This window comes from Xiphophorus couchianus, chromosome 22 (assembly GCF_001444195.1).
Source record: "Xiphophorus couchianus chromosome 22, X_couchianus-1.0, whole genome shotgun sequence".
Classification (NCBI taxonomy): Eukaryota; Metazoa; Chordata; class Actinopteri; order Cyprinodontiformes; family Poeciliidae; genus Xiphophorus; species Xiphophorus couchianus.
In genome coordinates, this window is record NC_040249.1 from 4,092,143 (window position 1) to 4,105,602 (window position 13,460).

A 13,460-nucleotide genomic window follows, 5' to 3' on the forward strand; every position below is an offset into this window, starting at 1 on the left:
TGCTAACTAGCCTTTATTGTGGGGAATTGGATGTAGCATAGCAGAGAGTAAGGAGGGAAGGTGAGTAACAGCACTTATACTCTCCTCTTGACTGACTGGTCAAATGACTTAAAGTGAATTATACTGTCGAATACTGTGAATTACATTTGTTATATTTTTAACAAATATGTAAAAAAAACAACATATTTTATAAAAGTTACCTTCTTCGGCTTTATGTAACCTAAAAAGAGCAATAAAGAGACTGGTTTCAAAATACCAACTCATGAAAAAACCTTATTTCAGATTTCTTATTTCATCACTTTGTATATTATGTTAGTTTATATATTAAAGATAATTTGTTACATACACCCACAGTAGTATGACTGCTACAGTCTGTAGTATGTAGGTTCATCCTCTGTTCCTAGATCGGACGTTTATTCTTACCGTCTCTACATAAATAATATATACCCGGAATTAAACAAATGCTCCAGGTGAGGCTTGAACTCACAACCTCGGCATTGCTCAAAGTGTACTGTCTTATAAGTACCGCGCGCTAACCGATTGCGCCACTGGAGCTCACGCTATTGTGCAAGATAGTGAAGAAAAATCTTCCCAGCAGAACTATTCAAGTCCATTTCGGGTTTGTTTTATTATTATTATTATTATTAATTATTTTTTTAATTATTATTGGTACTGTAGTTCAACTATGGTGTGATTTTGGGGCTACCACGCCGGGCGCGCAGTCACGCCATAACCGAGCGAGTTTTTGAAAATACCAAATTTATTTGAAGCACCCAGGAAAAAGACAGCGATGAACTGATAGCTGTGGTGACTCCAGGGAGGCGCTAGGGGGTGCTATAACTCCCCATGGATCAGACGTAACACCCGAGAGAAATATTTTATTTCTTCGTCTGAATATTTTATAAAATCTGACTGTGATTATATTACGAATATTATAATATATTATAAATTAACAACAAAAAAAGACACTCAGAAAAGGCGATGAGTCTTTGACCTCATTTCACATCCTGTAAACAAACTAGTGGGTGGTAGAGCTGGACTGCTTATATGGTGATTATACGGGCAGAAAGAATTTTTTTGTGTGTGCAAACAATATCCATCGTGTCTAAGGCTGAACAAAGGAGTTTCAGAAAAAGTTTCCAAAAAAACATATTTTGATTATGTTTCTTGACAGCGAGGAGAACTCCTTCGTTAGCAAGAAGCTATAAAGCAAATAAGGGCATGGATTAACAACACTCCTCCTTATGTATTATCTAGTATTACAAAGACCCGTTTTTACATTTGTATAAGTTGTTATCTGTGTTGCTGACATTTCCAGTTAGTCAGTGAGTTGTGAATACGTTTTCTGTTGTGGGAAAAAAACTACCTGAGGAGCAGCAACAGGGACATTTGAATAACTAACCTTTCATAAAACTCTCTAAGACCCTGCTAGTTTAAAGACTCAACTGTTACTGATTTGACACTTTTCCTTCTGTGAAGACACTAAATGACAGAAAATGTCACCTCTGTTACCTGTTTTTAATGTTTTTTGGGGTTTTTTTTATTGTTCATTTAAAGCATTATAGAAAGAAATGATGATTATCTTTTTATGGATGGTTCTCCCCCCTTTATTGCTACATTCCTAACTTTACCTGAATTTTATGATCAGAAAGCAATATTAATATATTTTAAACTAATGAATTAATTATGAGCTAAACCTCACTTCACCCCTGCAGCTTACAGTTTTGTGTCTGACACAGAGTGTTTTGTCTGTATGGGCGGTGTGCTGTGGTGGCACAGGGGGTTAGCACACCCCACATTTGGAGGCCTTAGACCCGCGGACGTCGCGGGTTCGACTCCCGGTTCTGACGACCTTTGCCGCATGTCCTCATTCAAAAATGGCGCCGGCTCAGCTGGCTGCCTGCAGACGCAGCTCCCGTCGTGTGTGTGTTAACCTGTGTATAAAAAATTCTTGCTGTAACTGCGAAATATGTTAAATGACCCAGAGCTACTCTGGTTGATATAATATCCAGCAGTGGGTGGAACAACAACCTGAAGGGGTTTACTTTAACCCAGCTGTTTTATGGGACGTTATCTCCTCGAGTTTATTTTATCACTGTTGATTTCTCCTATGTTAAAACATTAGGAACTCATTTTGGAAAGCATAGTTAGCTTGTTGCACATACTTGAAGTTTGATTTCCAAAGTTAAAACATACTGAGAGGGAGGGATTACTGTAATGAAGAGATGTCATTGGCTTGGCTTCCTTACACTGACAACATTTTAATATTAAAATGATCAACTGAACTGTATATTACTACAAATGAGCTGAAGTGAATTGTATGTTATTGGATTTGAATCTGACCACCGCTAAGCCAAAAAATATTAATACTCCTGGCAGATTTATGAGTTTAAAGCAATTTAAAAATTTTCCAAATAGGTTTCGTTTTTCTGGAAGTAATTTTAATATTTTGCAGTGTATTTTGGTGAGGGGGAATTTTTTTAATTGACTTTTCAAGTGAGATTGACCCTCATTGTTCACTGTACTGCTGCAGGAGCAGTGATGTCATGGGGACAAAGATCATGACATCACTCATGACATAGTAATGACATAGACAATGACTTTGATATAGTCAATGACCCTGACTATGTCAAAGTCATTGAGTTCCAAGACTTCCAAGGTGAGATTACTTTCTGTGATTTAGAGAAGCAAAACGATTGCTATCCAAAACCAAGAAGAAAATGAAGCGTTCAACACAAGATTCGCAAACCAAGGCCAGCTCGGATCAATTAACTGACAGTGATCCCCAGTCACATAAGAAACTCACAAGAAATGAGGGTGAAAAAGCTAGAGACACAACAAGACAGCAAGAGGACAACCAAACAGAAAATTCTGTGTCCAAGGAGAGACTACAACAAACTGAAAAAGATTTACGGAAACAACTACAGATCACATATGTGCAGAAGAAGGAAATTAAACTGCTAGAAGTTAAAAATTTTAAACTTACTAACAAATTTAAAGGGATTTCGACTAAACTTCAGGAAAGTGAAACTAGAATTCAGCAACTAGAAGGTCAGTTAAAAAACATGGAACAAACTCTTGCAGATAAGATATGTTCTCTCATGGCTGAAACCGCACGGAGACGTGACCTGACTGACAAAGTTTCAGGACTGAAGGTGTACAAAGAACGAGCGCTGGACGCAGAAAAACAGGTGAAGGAGCTTACAGATGACAACCAAAAATTGAAATTACAGTTAGACGCGTCTCACCTAAAAGCAAAAACATTTCGAAATGAATCAGAGACCCTTAAAGTCGAGCTTAAAAAGCAGTCAGATCTCTTGAAAACTAGAGAGAACACAATTGACAATTTTAGGATCGCATTGCATGCAAAGCAAAATATAATCGATGCTCAGAAAGAGGAGATTAAGAGACAACAGAAAGCTGCACAAGAGACAGAACTGGAGGCGAAAAGAAATCGCCAGAATGAAGAAACAACAATGAAGCGATTAAAACACAAAGATGAAGAAAATTTGAGCCTACGAAAGGAAGTCACGTCACTACACAAGTCTTTGCATGATTTTGAGATGAAGTTGTCGAAACAAGATTTGCGATACCAAATCCTCCAGGAGAAATCTGAACATGCTCATACAGACAAAGCAATCCTGGAGAAAAAAAACCACACACTGGAAATTTCTACAGCGAGTCTTGAGAGAGAGGTTGTTGAAACCCAGAAACTCCTAGAAAAGTCCCAGCATGATAATCGATTTCTTAAGAATCAAGTGGAGCAGGTCAAGATAAAGCTGGCTGAAACGATTCAGAGCTCCAAGGAAAGTAAGATCAAATTTGAAAAAAGCCTCCTGCGTACACAGGAGGATTATATGAAACTGAAAATGGAGAGAGAAGAAGCTCTGACAAAAAACAGAAGAGCCACAGAAGGACAACGCTGTAATGAGAGAAAAATTGGAATACAGGCAGATATAATTCGCGAACAGGAATGTAAGATTATAGAGCTATCTAAGGAAGTTCTGCGACACCATGAGAATACTCAAAAATTTTACATGGTTAGAGACACTTATTCTAAGGTGCAAAGGTTAGGGTTAGATGATGAGAATGGAGATATTATACTTCTCCCAGACACCGACAGGAAAACGGAAAAACTCCAAATGCTTCGCGCTGAGAACCGCAGAATGTCCAAAACACTGAAAGAGAAAGACGTAGAAATTGAGAATCTCAAGGTTGAGGAAGAGAATCTGCAGCATGAGGTGAAAAATCTCAAGTCTAAGTTAGACTATCTGCCGGAAGATGCAATGCTTAAAGTGCAGGTGAGTCAGACCGACATTAGAGCTCTCAGAAGACAGATTAAAGCCCAAGAAGCAGAGATAAATACATATCTAACAAAAATAAAAATGCAAAATGTCACCAATGAAGAGTTGAAAAATAAGATTGTAGAGATCTCATTTTCAAAGAAAGATAAACTTCCGCCAATTAAGTCAAAAAATATCGAACTGAAATCCGAGGACACAGACACAAAGTGTACGATGAAATGCAGAAACGTTTGTCTTCCGCCAATTCTAATCACTCCATATGGAAAAGCGAAAAAGTAAAAGGATGTGGTTGTTTATGTTGGACTGATGGAATGATAGCAGCTGAGAAAGACGTAGGCAGGACCTCAGTATGTGGGGGAAGGTCGTGGAGAACATGTGGAGACAAATTTTGCCATATGGGTGGATTTTGGTCAGGGGGAACAATTTATTGACTTTTTAAGAGGGGTGGTCAACTCTCATTATTTGGGGAGGGGGTCCTGCAGGACATATAGGGACACATCAATCAATCAATCAAATTTTATTTGTATAGCACATTTCAGCAGCAAGGCATTTCAAAGTGCTTTACATCATATCAAACACAGAAACACAAGGCAACATAGAATCAACAATCAAAACTCGACATTAATTCAGGTTCCATCAATAAATTTGTAATTGATTACGTTTCAAATACAATCCTAAACAGGTGGGTTTTTAATCGAGTTTGAATCCATAGAAGGTTTACCTGTTACACTCCTACTGTGTTAAATGGAACAAAATGCACTCAACAAAAATATAAACGCAACACTTTTGTTTTTGCTCCCATTTTTCATGAGATGGACTCAAAGATCTAAAATTCATTCCAGATATACAATACTACTATTTCTTTCAAATGTTGTCCACAAATCTGTCTGAATGTTTGATAGTGGGCACTTCTGCTTAGCTGAGATAATCCATCCCACCTCACAGGTGTGCCACATCAAGATGCTGATCTGACATCATGATTAGTGCACAGGTGTACCTTATACTGCCCACAATAAAAGGCCACTCTGAAATGCGCAGTTTTGCCTCACAGTAAAATGCCACAGATGTCACAAGCATTGAGGGAGCGTGCAATTGGCATGCTGACAGCAGGAATGTCAACCAGATCTGTTGCTCGTGCATTGAATGTTCATTTCTCCACCATTAGCCGTCTCCGAAGGCGTTTCAGAGAATATGATGTCAGATCAGCATTTTGATGTGGCACACCTGTGAGGTGGGATGGATTATCTCAGCAAAGCAGAAGTGCCCACTATCAAACATTCAGACAGATTTGTGGACAACATTTGAAAGAAATGGTAATATTGTTTATCTGGAATGAATTTTAGATCTTTGACTCCGTCTCATGAAAAATGGGAGCAAAAACAAAAGTGTTGCGTTTATATTTTTGTTGAGTGTACCTATTGCTATTTTTATTCCCACTCACGCTCACAATCACACAGTTTAAAACAATGTAGACAGCATTTTAATGGGGTTCTGGCACAAGGCTCCATACACCTCTTTCAAGGACACATTGGGCCATATGGGTGGATTTTTGACGGGGAGCATTTTATTGACTTTTCAAGAGAGGTGGTGGTGCCAGTGTTTGAGGCTTGCCATCTGACGTTCTTCCTGTTTTGCCTTTGTCTGCTTCGTGCTTTTAATTTTATTATAAGTGTAAACTCTCTGATTGTGTGTGATTGATGAGCATTGCTGAATATTGGAGCCTTGACTTCAAATATGTTAGGACTTATACTACAGACAAAATCTCGACCCTTCTGTTGGGCATTCCAGCTCACCTGTGTTGTTTCTGCACTCTACCTTTCCGACGGAAGCCAGCCCACCGCCGTGGAAAGCGCAGCGTTCGGCTAGTACGATTAAAGGCTGCTTTACGGTGCAGTTTCTTGGCCTCGTTCAGCATGTGCGGCTGGTGCCTCGCCTTTCCTGCCCATTCCGTGTATTGGCTCCTGTGGACACCTGTCTGGTACCCGTCAGTGGAGGCCAAGATGGAGTATTCTGTGGGAAATAACACTGAGGAACTCAGCAACTGGTTGTATTCCACCAGTAAAGCAGCTCTGGATTTGGTGGCACCACTAAAAGTTCGACGTCCAAAATCTAATTAAATGAGGTCGCTCGGGGTGCAAGGAGAGACTGTCGCAGAGCTGAACCCAAGTGGAAAAAGGACAAATAACAGGTGCCGCTCCAAATATTGAAGGAATGCTAGAGCCGTTATCAAAGGATTGGAAAAGATGCCCAAAGAAGGCACCTGTCGGGTCTGATTGTATCAAACAGTCACAATCCTGCTATCCTATTTAAAACTATTGACTCTGTTCTAAATGATCCACATAGTGGTTTTATGGAGACTTCACCTACTGTATGTGAAAGCTTTTTACACTTTTTTGTCAAAAAAGTCGCTTCCATTAGGACCCAGATCATCCCCTTTGTTTATGACCCTCAGTTGTTGAGCCTTGTTCTGCTGTTTTGCACAGCTTTGAACATCTGACCTTGCAATCATTGCAGGAGACGGTTAGTCACTTAAGGCCAACTGATTCTCCGGATGATGCTATTCCACCCTAATTATTTAAAGATGTTTTTCAAACTACAGACAATTTCTTCAGTCTATCTGACCCATATAAAGCGTCACAATTTTAAAGGCATGCAACTGCTTTGCTTTCTTTGGTCCAATACTGATAGTAGCACAATATTTACTGCTTGTGATTATTACATGCAACAGTCTGCATACAATACAGCGAATAGGTTGCTTATATTTTTTATTATTAGCTTTAGCTTACTGAAAGGTCTCTCCCCACTTGCAACAGTCACTGACAATGTGCAAAAAATATACATGAAGCAAACCAGACCAGTCAAAAAATGCCATATAGTTGCATTTTATTGCAGTAACTAGCTTTAATTAAAAAAAGAAATTTCTCCGTGTTTGTTAAAGTTGTCACCATGTTGTGACAGTTTGCTATGAAACAGATAATCTGAAAAAAAAAACAATCTCCTCCACCTCCTCCCTGAACTACTGCTGCTAGCTAAAGTAACGCAACGTTCTGACCAAAAGCAACCAATCAGAAGCAGGAGGAGGGTCTTAGCGCTGTCAGTCAACCTCATTCACTCCCTGCTAAATGTGCAAATGGTGGAGAAACAAGTTATTGTTACTGGAAAACTGTTTATCTGCTTTCAGTGGTAGTTATGCTAACCAAACTGAGCATTCACAACAGTTGCAGCACAGCACAGAGCGAGCAGCAGGGAGGATGAGCAGCCACATGAGATTGTGATTGACAGCGCTAAACCCCGCCTCCTGCCTCTGATTGGTTGTTTCTAGATAGCACTGGGAGAAGGCAGAGGAAGTAAATTTTTCACATATTTTCTCTTATGCCATACTTTCACAACATAATGACAGTTTCCACAAATATGTAAAAAAAAATATTTTCTTATAAAAATTACATACTGTAGCTTTAATTTCACTTAGGAGAAAGCAGGTCAGGAGGGACGTGGCAACAGATATCTGTAATTTAGACGCAATCCAAGGTAAAACTGTGTGGACTGGCTGCAGTCCAGAGAGGAGGCTGTTTTTTATAATCATTTTATAAAGATTGTTTGAATTTCTGTCAGTAATAAAAATATTGTTTTTGTTGTGTAATTGTAAAAAGAGCAAAGACAGAGAGAAATCCCTATAGATTCCCTGGAGTGAAGCTAACTAGCTTGTCATTCAACACAATGTTGTTCACCTTTTTTTACTGGGACAGGGGTTAAAGGTTATGTTGGGGTTAGAGCTGCTGCTGACCGACTCACCTGTTGTTAAGAGTGGTAAAAGGTACAGCGACAAGTTCAATATATGAATATCTTGGTATTTCTATTCCTTCGTTCATTAAATGCTAGTGAAATGGAGGCAAACAATAATCTGTAGCTAAGCTAACTATGCTAAATGGTTGATCGTCACACAGAGTCTACCCGCCTCTCTTGGAGAAAAATTGTGCTACAAATTGACACTCATGTCTTTTTCTTTTTCCTATCTCTCTCTGTCTGTTGAAAACCTGACTTTATTATTTTTTTAGACAGCATAGCAACTGCCACAGTCGTTCTGGGGCCTCATGCGTAAAGCGTGCGTGCGCACAAAAAATGTGCGGCGCCATATTTTACGCACAAAATAAAAATTTACTTCGAGTAAATATACGCAAACCTTTTCTGAAATGCATCTATGGAGTCATTTCCTTCTCACTAAAAAAAGAAAACAGGGTTGGATCAACAGATTAAATCCAAACAAGTTTGATTATTTTAAGTTGATCAAGGTGTGTATACAATCACATGTACATAAGTAGCTGCACATTGTAATTGTGTCACAGCGCTTCGGCTCTGACGGAGAACATCGCCATTCAGAGGGAGCGACTGATCAGAGATCATATTGATCTGCTGGGAAATGTTGATGATGGTTTATTTGCGTTTAGATGGCCTGGACTGATCATCCTGGAGCTCCAAGCAAAACTTAAAGAAGGAGCCGTGCGGTACCGGTACCAGTCCAGCTGCAGCCATCCTACAGTCGAGCCGCCCGCTTTGTGAATGCGCCTTTATGGACAGAAAGCATCTCTATTCAGTAAATGTACAACTTATGCGCATGATTCTACTATTTAGAATAAACGTCCACATTCCCACTCAAAGAACTCTCTGACACGCTGTCATTCTTTAAATCCCTGCTGGACGTGATATTGTTCCAACAGGGATTTGCACGATGTCTTTATCTATTTTTAATTTGGATTTGTTTTTTCTTTAAAATGCATAATTTTTGTTTTGTGGGGCGACCTTGTGCCCTGAAAGCACATTTTATGTGAAATATAGAATTGTTGTTGTTATAAATACTCATACTGCTACAAACGGGGACGTTGCCATGGTTACTGCTTCATGTGGTGGCAGACTTCTGGGTATTTATACTAATTTACTTATGTATTTAAGGGTGGCGACAGGGTGGACCAGCAACTGCGCTCTATTATTGTCTAGTATTAGCCTTTACTGTCTTTTTCTCTCAGGTACATGCAGATACATACTGTATCTGCATTTTTTGAATCTTTGCAAGGACTGCTCTAAGTTGCTTTTTATATTGACAGCATGTTATATTTTATTTTATTTTTTTTTGTCTACAATTGCTACTCAGTGGTGGTTGTTGTGTGTCTTGTCTCTATGCTGTAACTGCGAAGTAATTTCCCTGCTGGGATGAATAAAGTAATTCTATTCAACACCATCCAGCCTCTGCTACTGGGTGAGAAGCTGCGGAGGGTGGGTGTCAACGACTCAGTGATCTCCTGGGTGACTGACTAATTGACAGGCAGGCCACAGTTTGTCCGTCTGGGCAGTGTCCTGTCTGATGTGGTGGTCAGTGACGTAGGAGCTCCACAGGGAACTGTGCTTTCTCCCTTTCTCTTCACCTTGTACACCACTGATTTCCAGTACAACTCTGAGTCATGTCACCTACAGAAGTTTTCTGATGACTCAGTGGTTGTCGGGTGTATAGGGGATGGAGGGGATTGAGGAGAGGGGGAGTACAGGACACTGGTGGACAGCTTTGTGGAGTGGTCTAGAATTTTTCATTGTTTGGTTACAGATGGTATACAAATTTTTAGTTTGTACGTGGAAAATTAGGATGCGATATTCAGTTTGACATACATTTAGAGCATGCTTTCAATGTTATGGACATGGAGAAAGACAGACAATCTTTTAATCATTTTAATATGAAAAAGAACAGAACCGTTTCTAATTCAATGTATCCTCAGGTCTCAGTTTTGGATGGACTTGTTTGGAGATTTAAGAGACTCCGGAAACTTCAACGGAAGCGTTGAGCACCAGTGTTTCCTCAGATTCTGCTTCACCAGAGTTCTGCAGAAAGACCTGGATGAATGCAAAAATCTCTGGAATAACCACAGGATCCGGCCAAGCAGACTTGCATCATGTCCTGGGGGGATTCCAAACGAACTCTATCTCTTGCCTCACAGGTAATTGACATCTTCACAAATAGAAATAATGCTTGACATTACATAATAATGCAGAAGTGCTGTTAGCACAAGTTAGGATATCTATTATCTATGTACAAGTAACCTATAGCTGTTAATGTATAGTGTATCACAAAAGTAAGTACACCCCTCACATGAGAATGTGGCTGTTCTTACTTTTTTTTTTTTTGCCAGTTTGTTGATTCTTGCGTTGTGTGTGAATTGTGAGACAGTTATTTTTTGTTTTTGGGCATGTGCACCGACTGATGGCACCCTTTGAATTTCGTTGTCCTTGTGACAATGACAATAAAGATTTATCTTATCTTATCTTATCACATTTCTGCAGGTATTCAAGCATATCTTTTCATGGGATGACACCAACAAAATGACACTTTGATACAATGAAAAGTAGTCTGATTACAGCTTATATAACAGTGTAAATTTATTCTTCCCACAAAACAACTCTATGTAAAGGCATTAATGTCTAAACCACCAGCAACAAAAGTGAGTACACCCCTAAGAGGTCCCTAAGAGTACTCACCAAACGCCGCACACTACATCAAATTAGTCTGCATGGCTGTCACCCCAGAAGGAAGCCTCTTCTTAAGTCCGTACACAAGAAAGCCCTCAAACAGTTTGCTAAAGACATGTCAACAAAGGACATGGATTATTGGAACCAGGTCTTATGGTCTGATGAAACCAAAATTAATTTGTTTGGTTCAGATGGTCTCCAGCATGTGTGGCAGCTGTCAGGTGAGGAGTACAAAGAGAAGTGTGTGATGCCTCCAGTCAAGCATGGTGGTGGGAATGCCATGGTCTCGGGCTGCAGGAGTGTAGCAGGTGTTGGGGAGTTACATTTCATGAACCCGAATATGTACTGTGAAATACTGAAGCAGAGCATGATCCCTTCCCTCTGGAAACTGGGTCACAGGGCAGCGTTCCAGCATGATAAAGCCCCCAAACACACCTCTAAGACGACCACTGCTTTACTGAAGAGGCTGAGGGTGAAGGTGATGGACTTGCCAAGCATGTCTCCAGACCTAAACCCAATAAAACATCTTTGACATGTCCTCCAAACCCAGGAGAGTCAGGGCAGTTTTGGTAAATAATGGTGGCCACACAAAATATTGACACTATAGGAATCTTCACTAAGGGGTGTACTCACATTAGTTGCAATTAGTTTAGACATTAATGGCTGTATATAGTTAGTTTGCGGGAAGAATAAATTTACATTCTTATATAAGCTGCACTCAGACTACTTTTCATTGTGTCAAAGTGTCATTTTGTCAGTGTTATCCCATGAAAATATATACTTAAATATCTGCAGAAATGTGAAGGGTGTACTCACTTTGTGATACACTGTATAAGGTGTCACTGATAGTGCTCACTTATACTGTGTCATATAGCCAGCAACCCCCCCCCCCCAAAAAACAGACAATTACAAGTACTTGTACTAAATATATAAAATATCTGTCACAATTCTATTACTAATTATATTCTGACTTTGCAGATATGGTTCAAGAGATTGTGGATTTCCTGTTGAGGACAGTGATCTGGATGTTTTCCCAGAAGCAAGTCAGGTGACAGAGTTGTGTGGTGATAAAGACATGGAGGAATACCTACAGCAAGTCATGCAACAACATGGACAACAGCAGTCACAAAACTGGGAGTCAGCTATGGAACTGTATTTATTCCTCAAACACATAGCAAGGCTGTAGACACAAACAATCTGAATAAATTTTTTTTTTAATATTTTGTGTCCTGTTCATTTTACTCAAATGAAAACTCATTGTTATGGTAAGAACATTATAACATAAAATATTATCTATTTTTAGATATTTTCATATGATAGCCCTTCTAAAGTGGCAGTTTATTCATAGTTATCAGTTTATGAAGTCAACAATCCCTTTGGGCAAATTCTGTTATTTGAGACTGGTGTATGTCTGGTTTAGGCTCACAAAGCTCTACAATATAAAATTTTGTATCATCTTAAAAGGGAATACACTCGGCTTTCATTTAAGCCAAGTTTTGAATCTGACCAACTCAGAGGTCACCACAGCTTGTTAAACAGAAATAACACGAACCCTTTTTGCCTTACCAAGAAACATTGTTTTTAGTCCAGTGGTATCCAGGGACATCAGGGACACAGGAGTTGACAACTGAAATACTCAGACTAAGAAATCCGGAAATGTATACCGTATACAGTTTTTTAGATTAGCCTACCATTATGTAATCCCTAATGACCACATAAAAACATGACTGCATGGTAGTATAGATTTGGTACATTTCAGGATTTCTTAGTCTGAGTATTTCAGTTGTCAACTCTTGTGTCCCTGGATACCATTGGATTACAAACAATGTTTCTTGGTTAGGTGAAAAGGATTCATGTTATTTTGTTTTAACAAGCTCTGGTGACCTGATTTGGTCAGATTCAAAAGTTAGCTTAAATGAAAGCCGAGTGTATCCCCTTTTAAGATGATACAAAAAACTATATTATGGACATATTACAAATGCCTGGACCGTGAGCCTAAACCAGACATACACCACTCTAAAAAGAATACAGAATTTGCCCTAACAGATTGTTGACTTCATGAGCTGATGTCCCTTTCAAAGCTATCACTTTGAAAAGGACATCATATTATCTAATCTTTTCAGAAATTATGGCAAGGCTTTGCCACCCAGAAATGGAGAACAACATGGTCTGACCCATGGAGCAACCATCACAAAATTAGCTGAATCCCAACAGCATTAGAACAAGACTGCCAAGAAATCTCTTCTTTCAGTTTCAGTAGCATCCGAATCCCGGAGCATTTTGTATTCCAAAGTCCATGTTAGCCCTAAAAGCAGCGTAAGATTCCAAAAGTGGCAGTTTCAGTGTATTTGCACAGGTGTTTGCAACAGGAAAGGGTGAATCACTCAAAAACTCAAGGTGTGGGGATGGCATCATGCCTGCTGGTGGAATCGCTGTCAGACCTGTAGCAAACATCAGGACTTCCTCTAGACATACAGCAGTGTTTTTCTCTGAAAAATTAAAAACAATGTAGTTAATAGATAATGCATTGCACAAATGATTTATTTTTATGTATGCTTTCCTCCTAATAAAACAAAGGGAAAAAAACAATTTTAGAATAAAACACAATCCGTCCTTACTAACCTTCGCAATCAAGCAAATAATCTG

The 13,460-nt window shown here is 39.3% G+C and overlaps 1 long non-coding RNA gene and 1 other non-coding gene across 2 annotated transcripts; one reads left to right on the forward strand and one right to left on the reverse strand.

The window, feature by feature from the left end:
- Positions 1–462: 462 nt before the first annotated feature.
- On the reverse strand, positions 463–555 carry trnai-uau (transfer RNA isoleucine (anticodon UAU)). Its single transcript is given in 2 exon segments — positions 463–498; positions 518–555. It is a non-coding gene; the product is annotated as a tRNA-Ile (tRNA).
- Positions 556–9,885: 9,330 nt separating this feature from the next.
- Positions 9,886–13,392, forward strand: LOC114137561 (uncharacterized). The gene is made up of 2 exons (XR_003594015.1): positions 9,886–10,285; positions 11,793–13,392. It is a non-coding gene; the product is annotated as an uncharacterized LOC114137561 (long non-coding RNA).
- Positions 13,393–13,460: the final 68 nt, after the last annotated feature.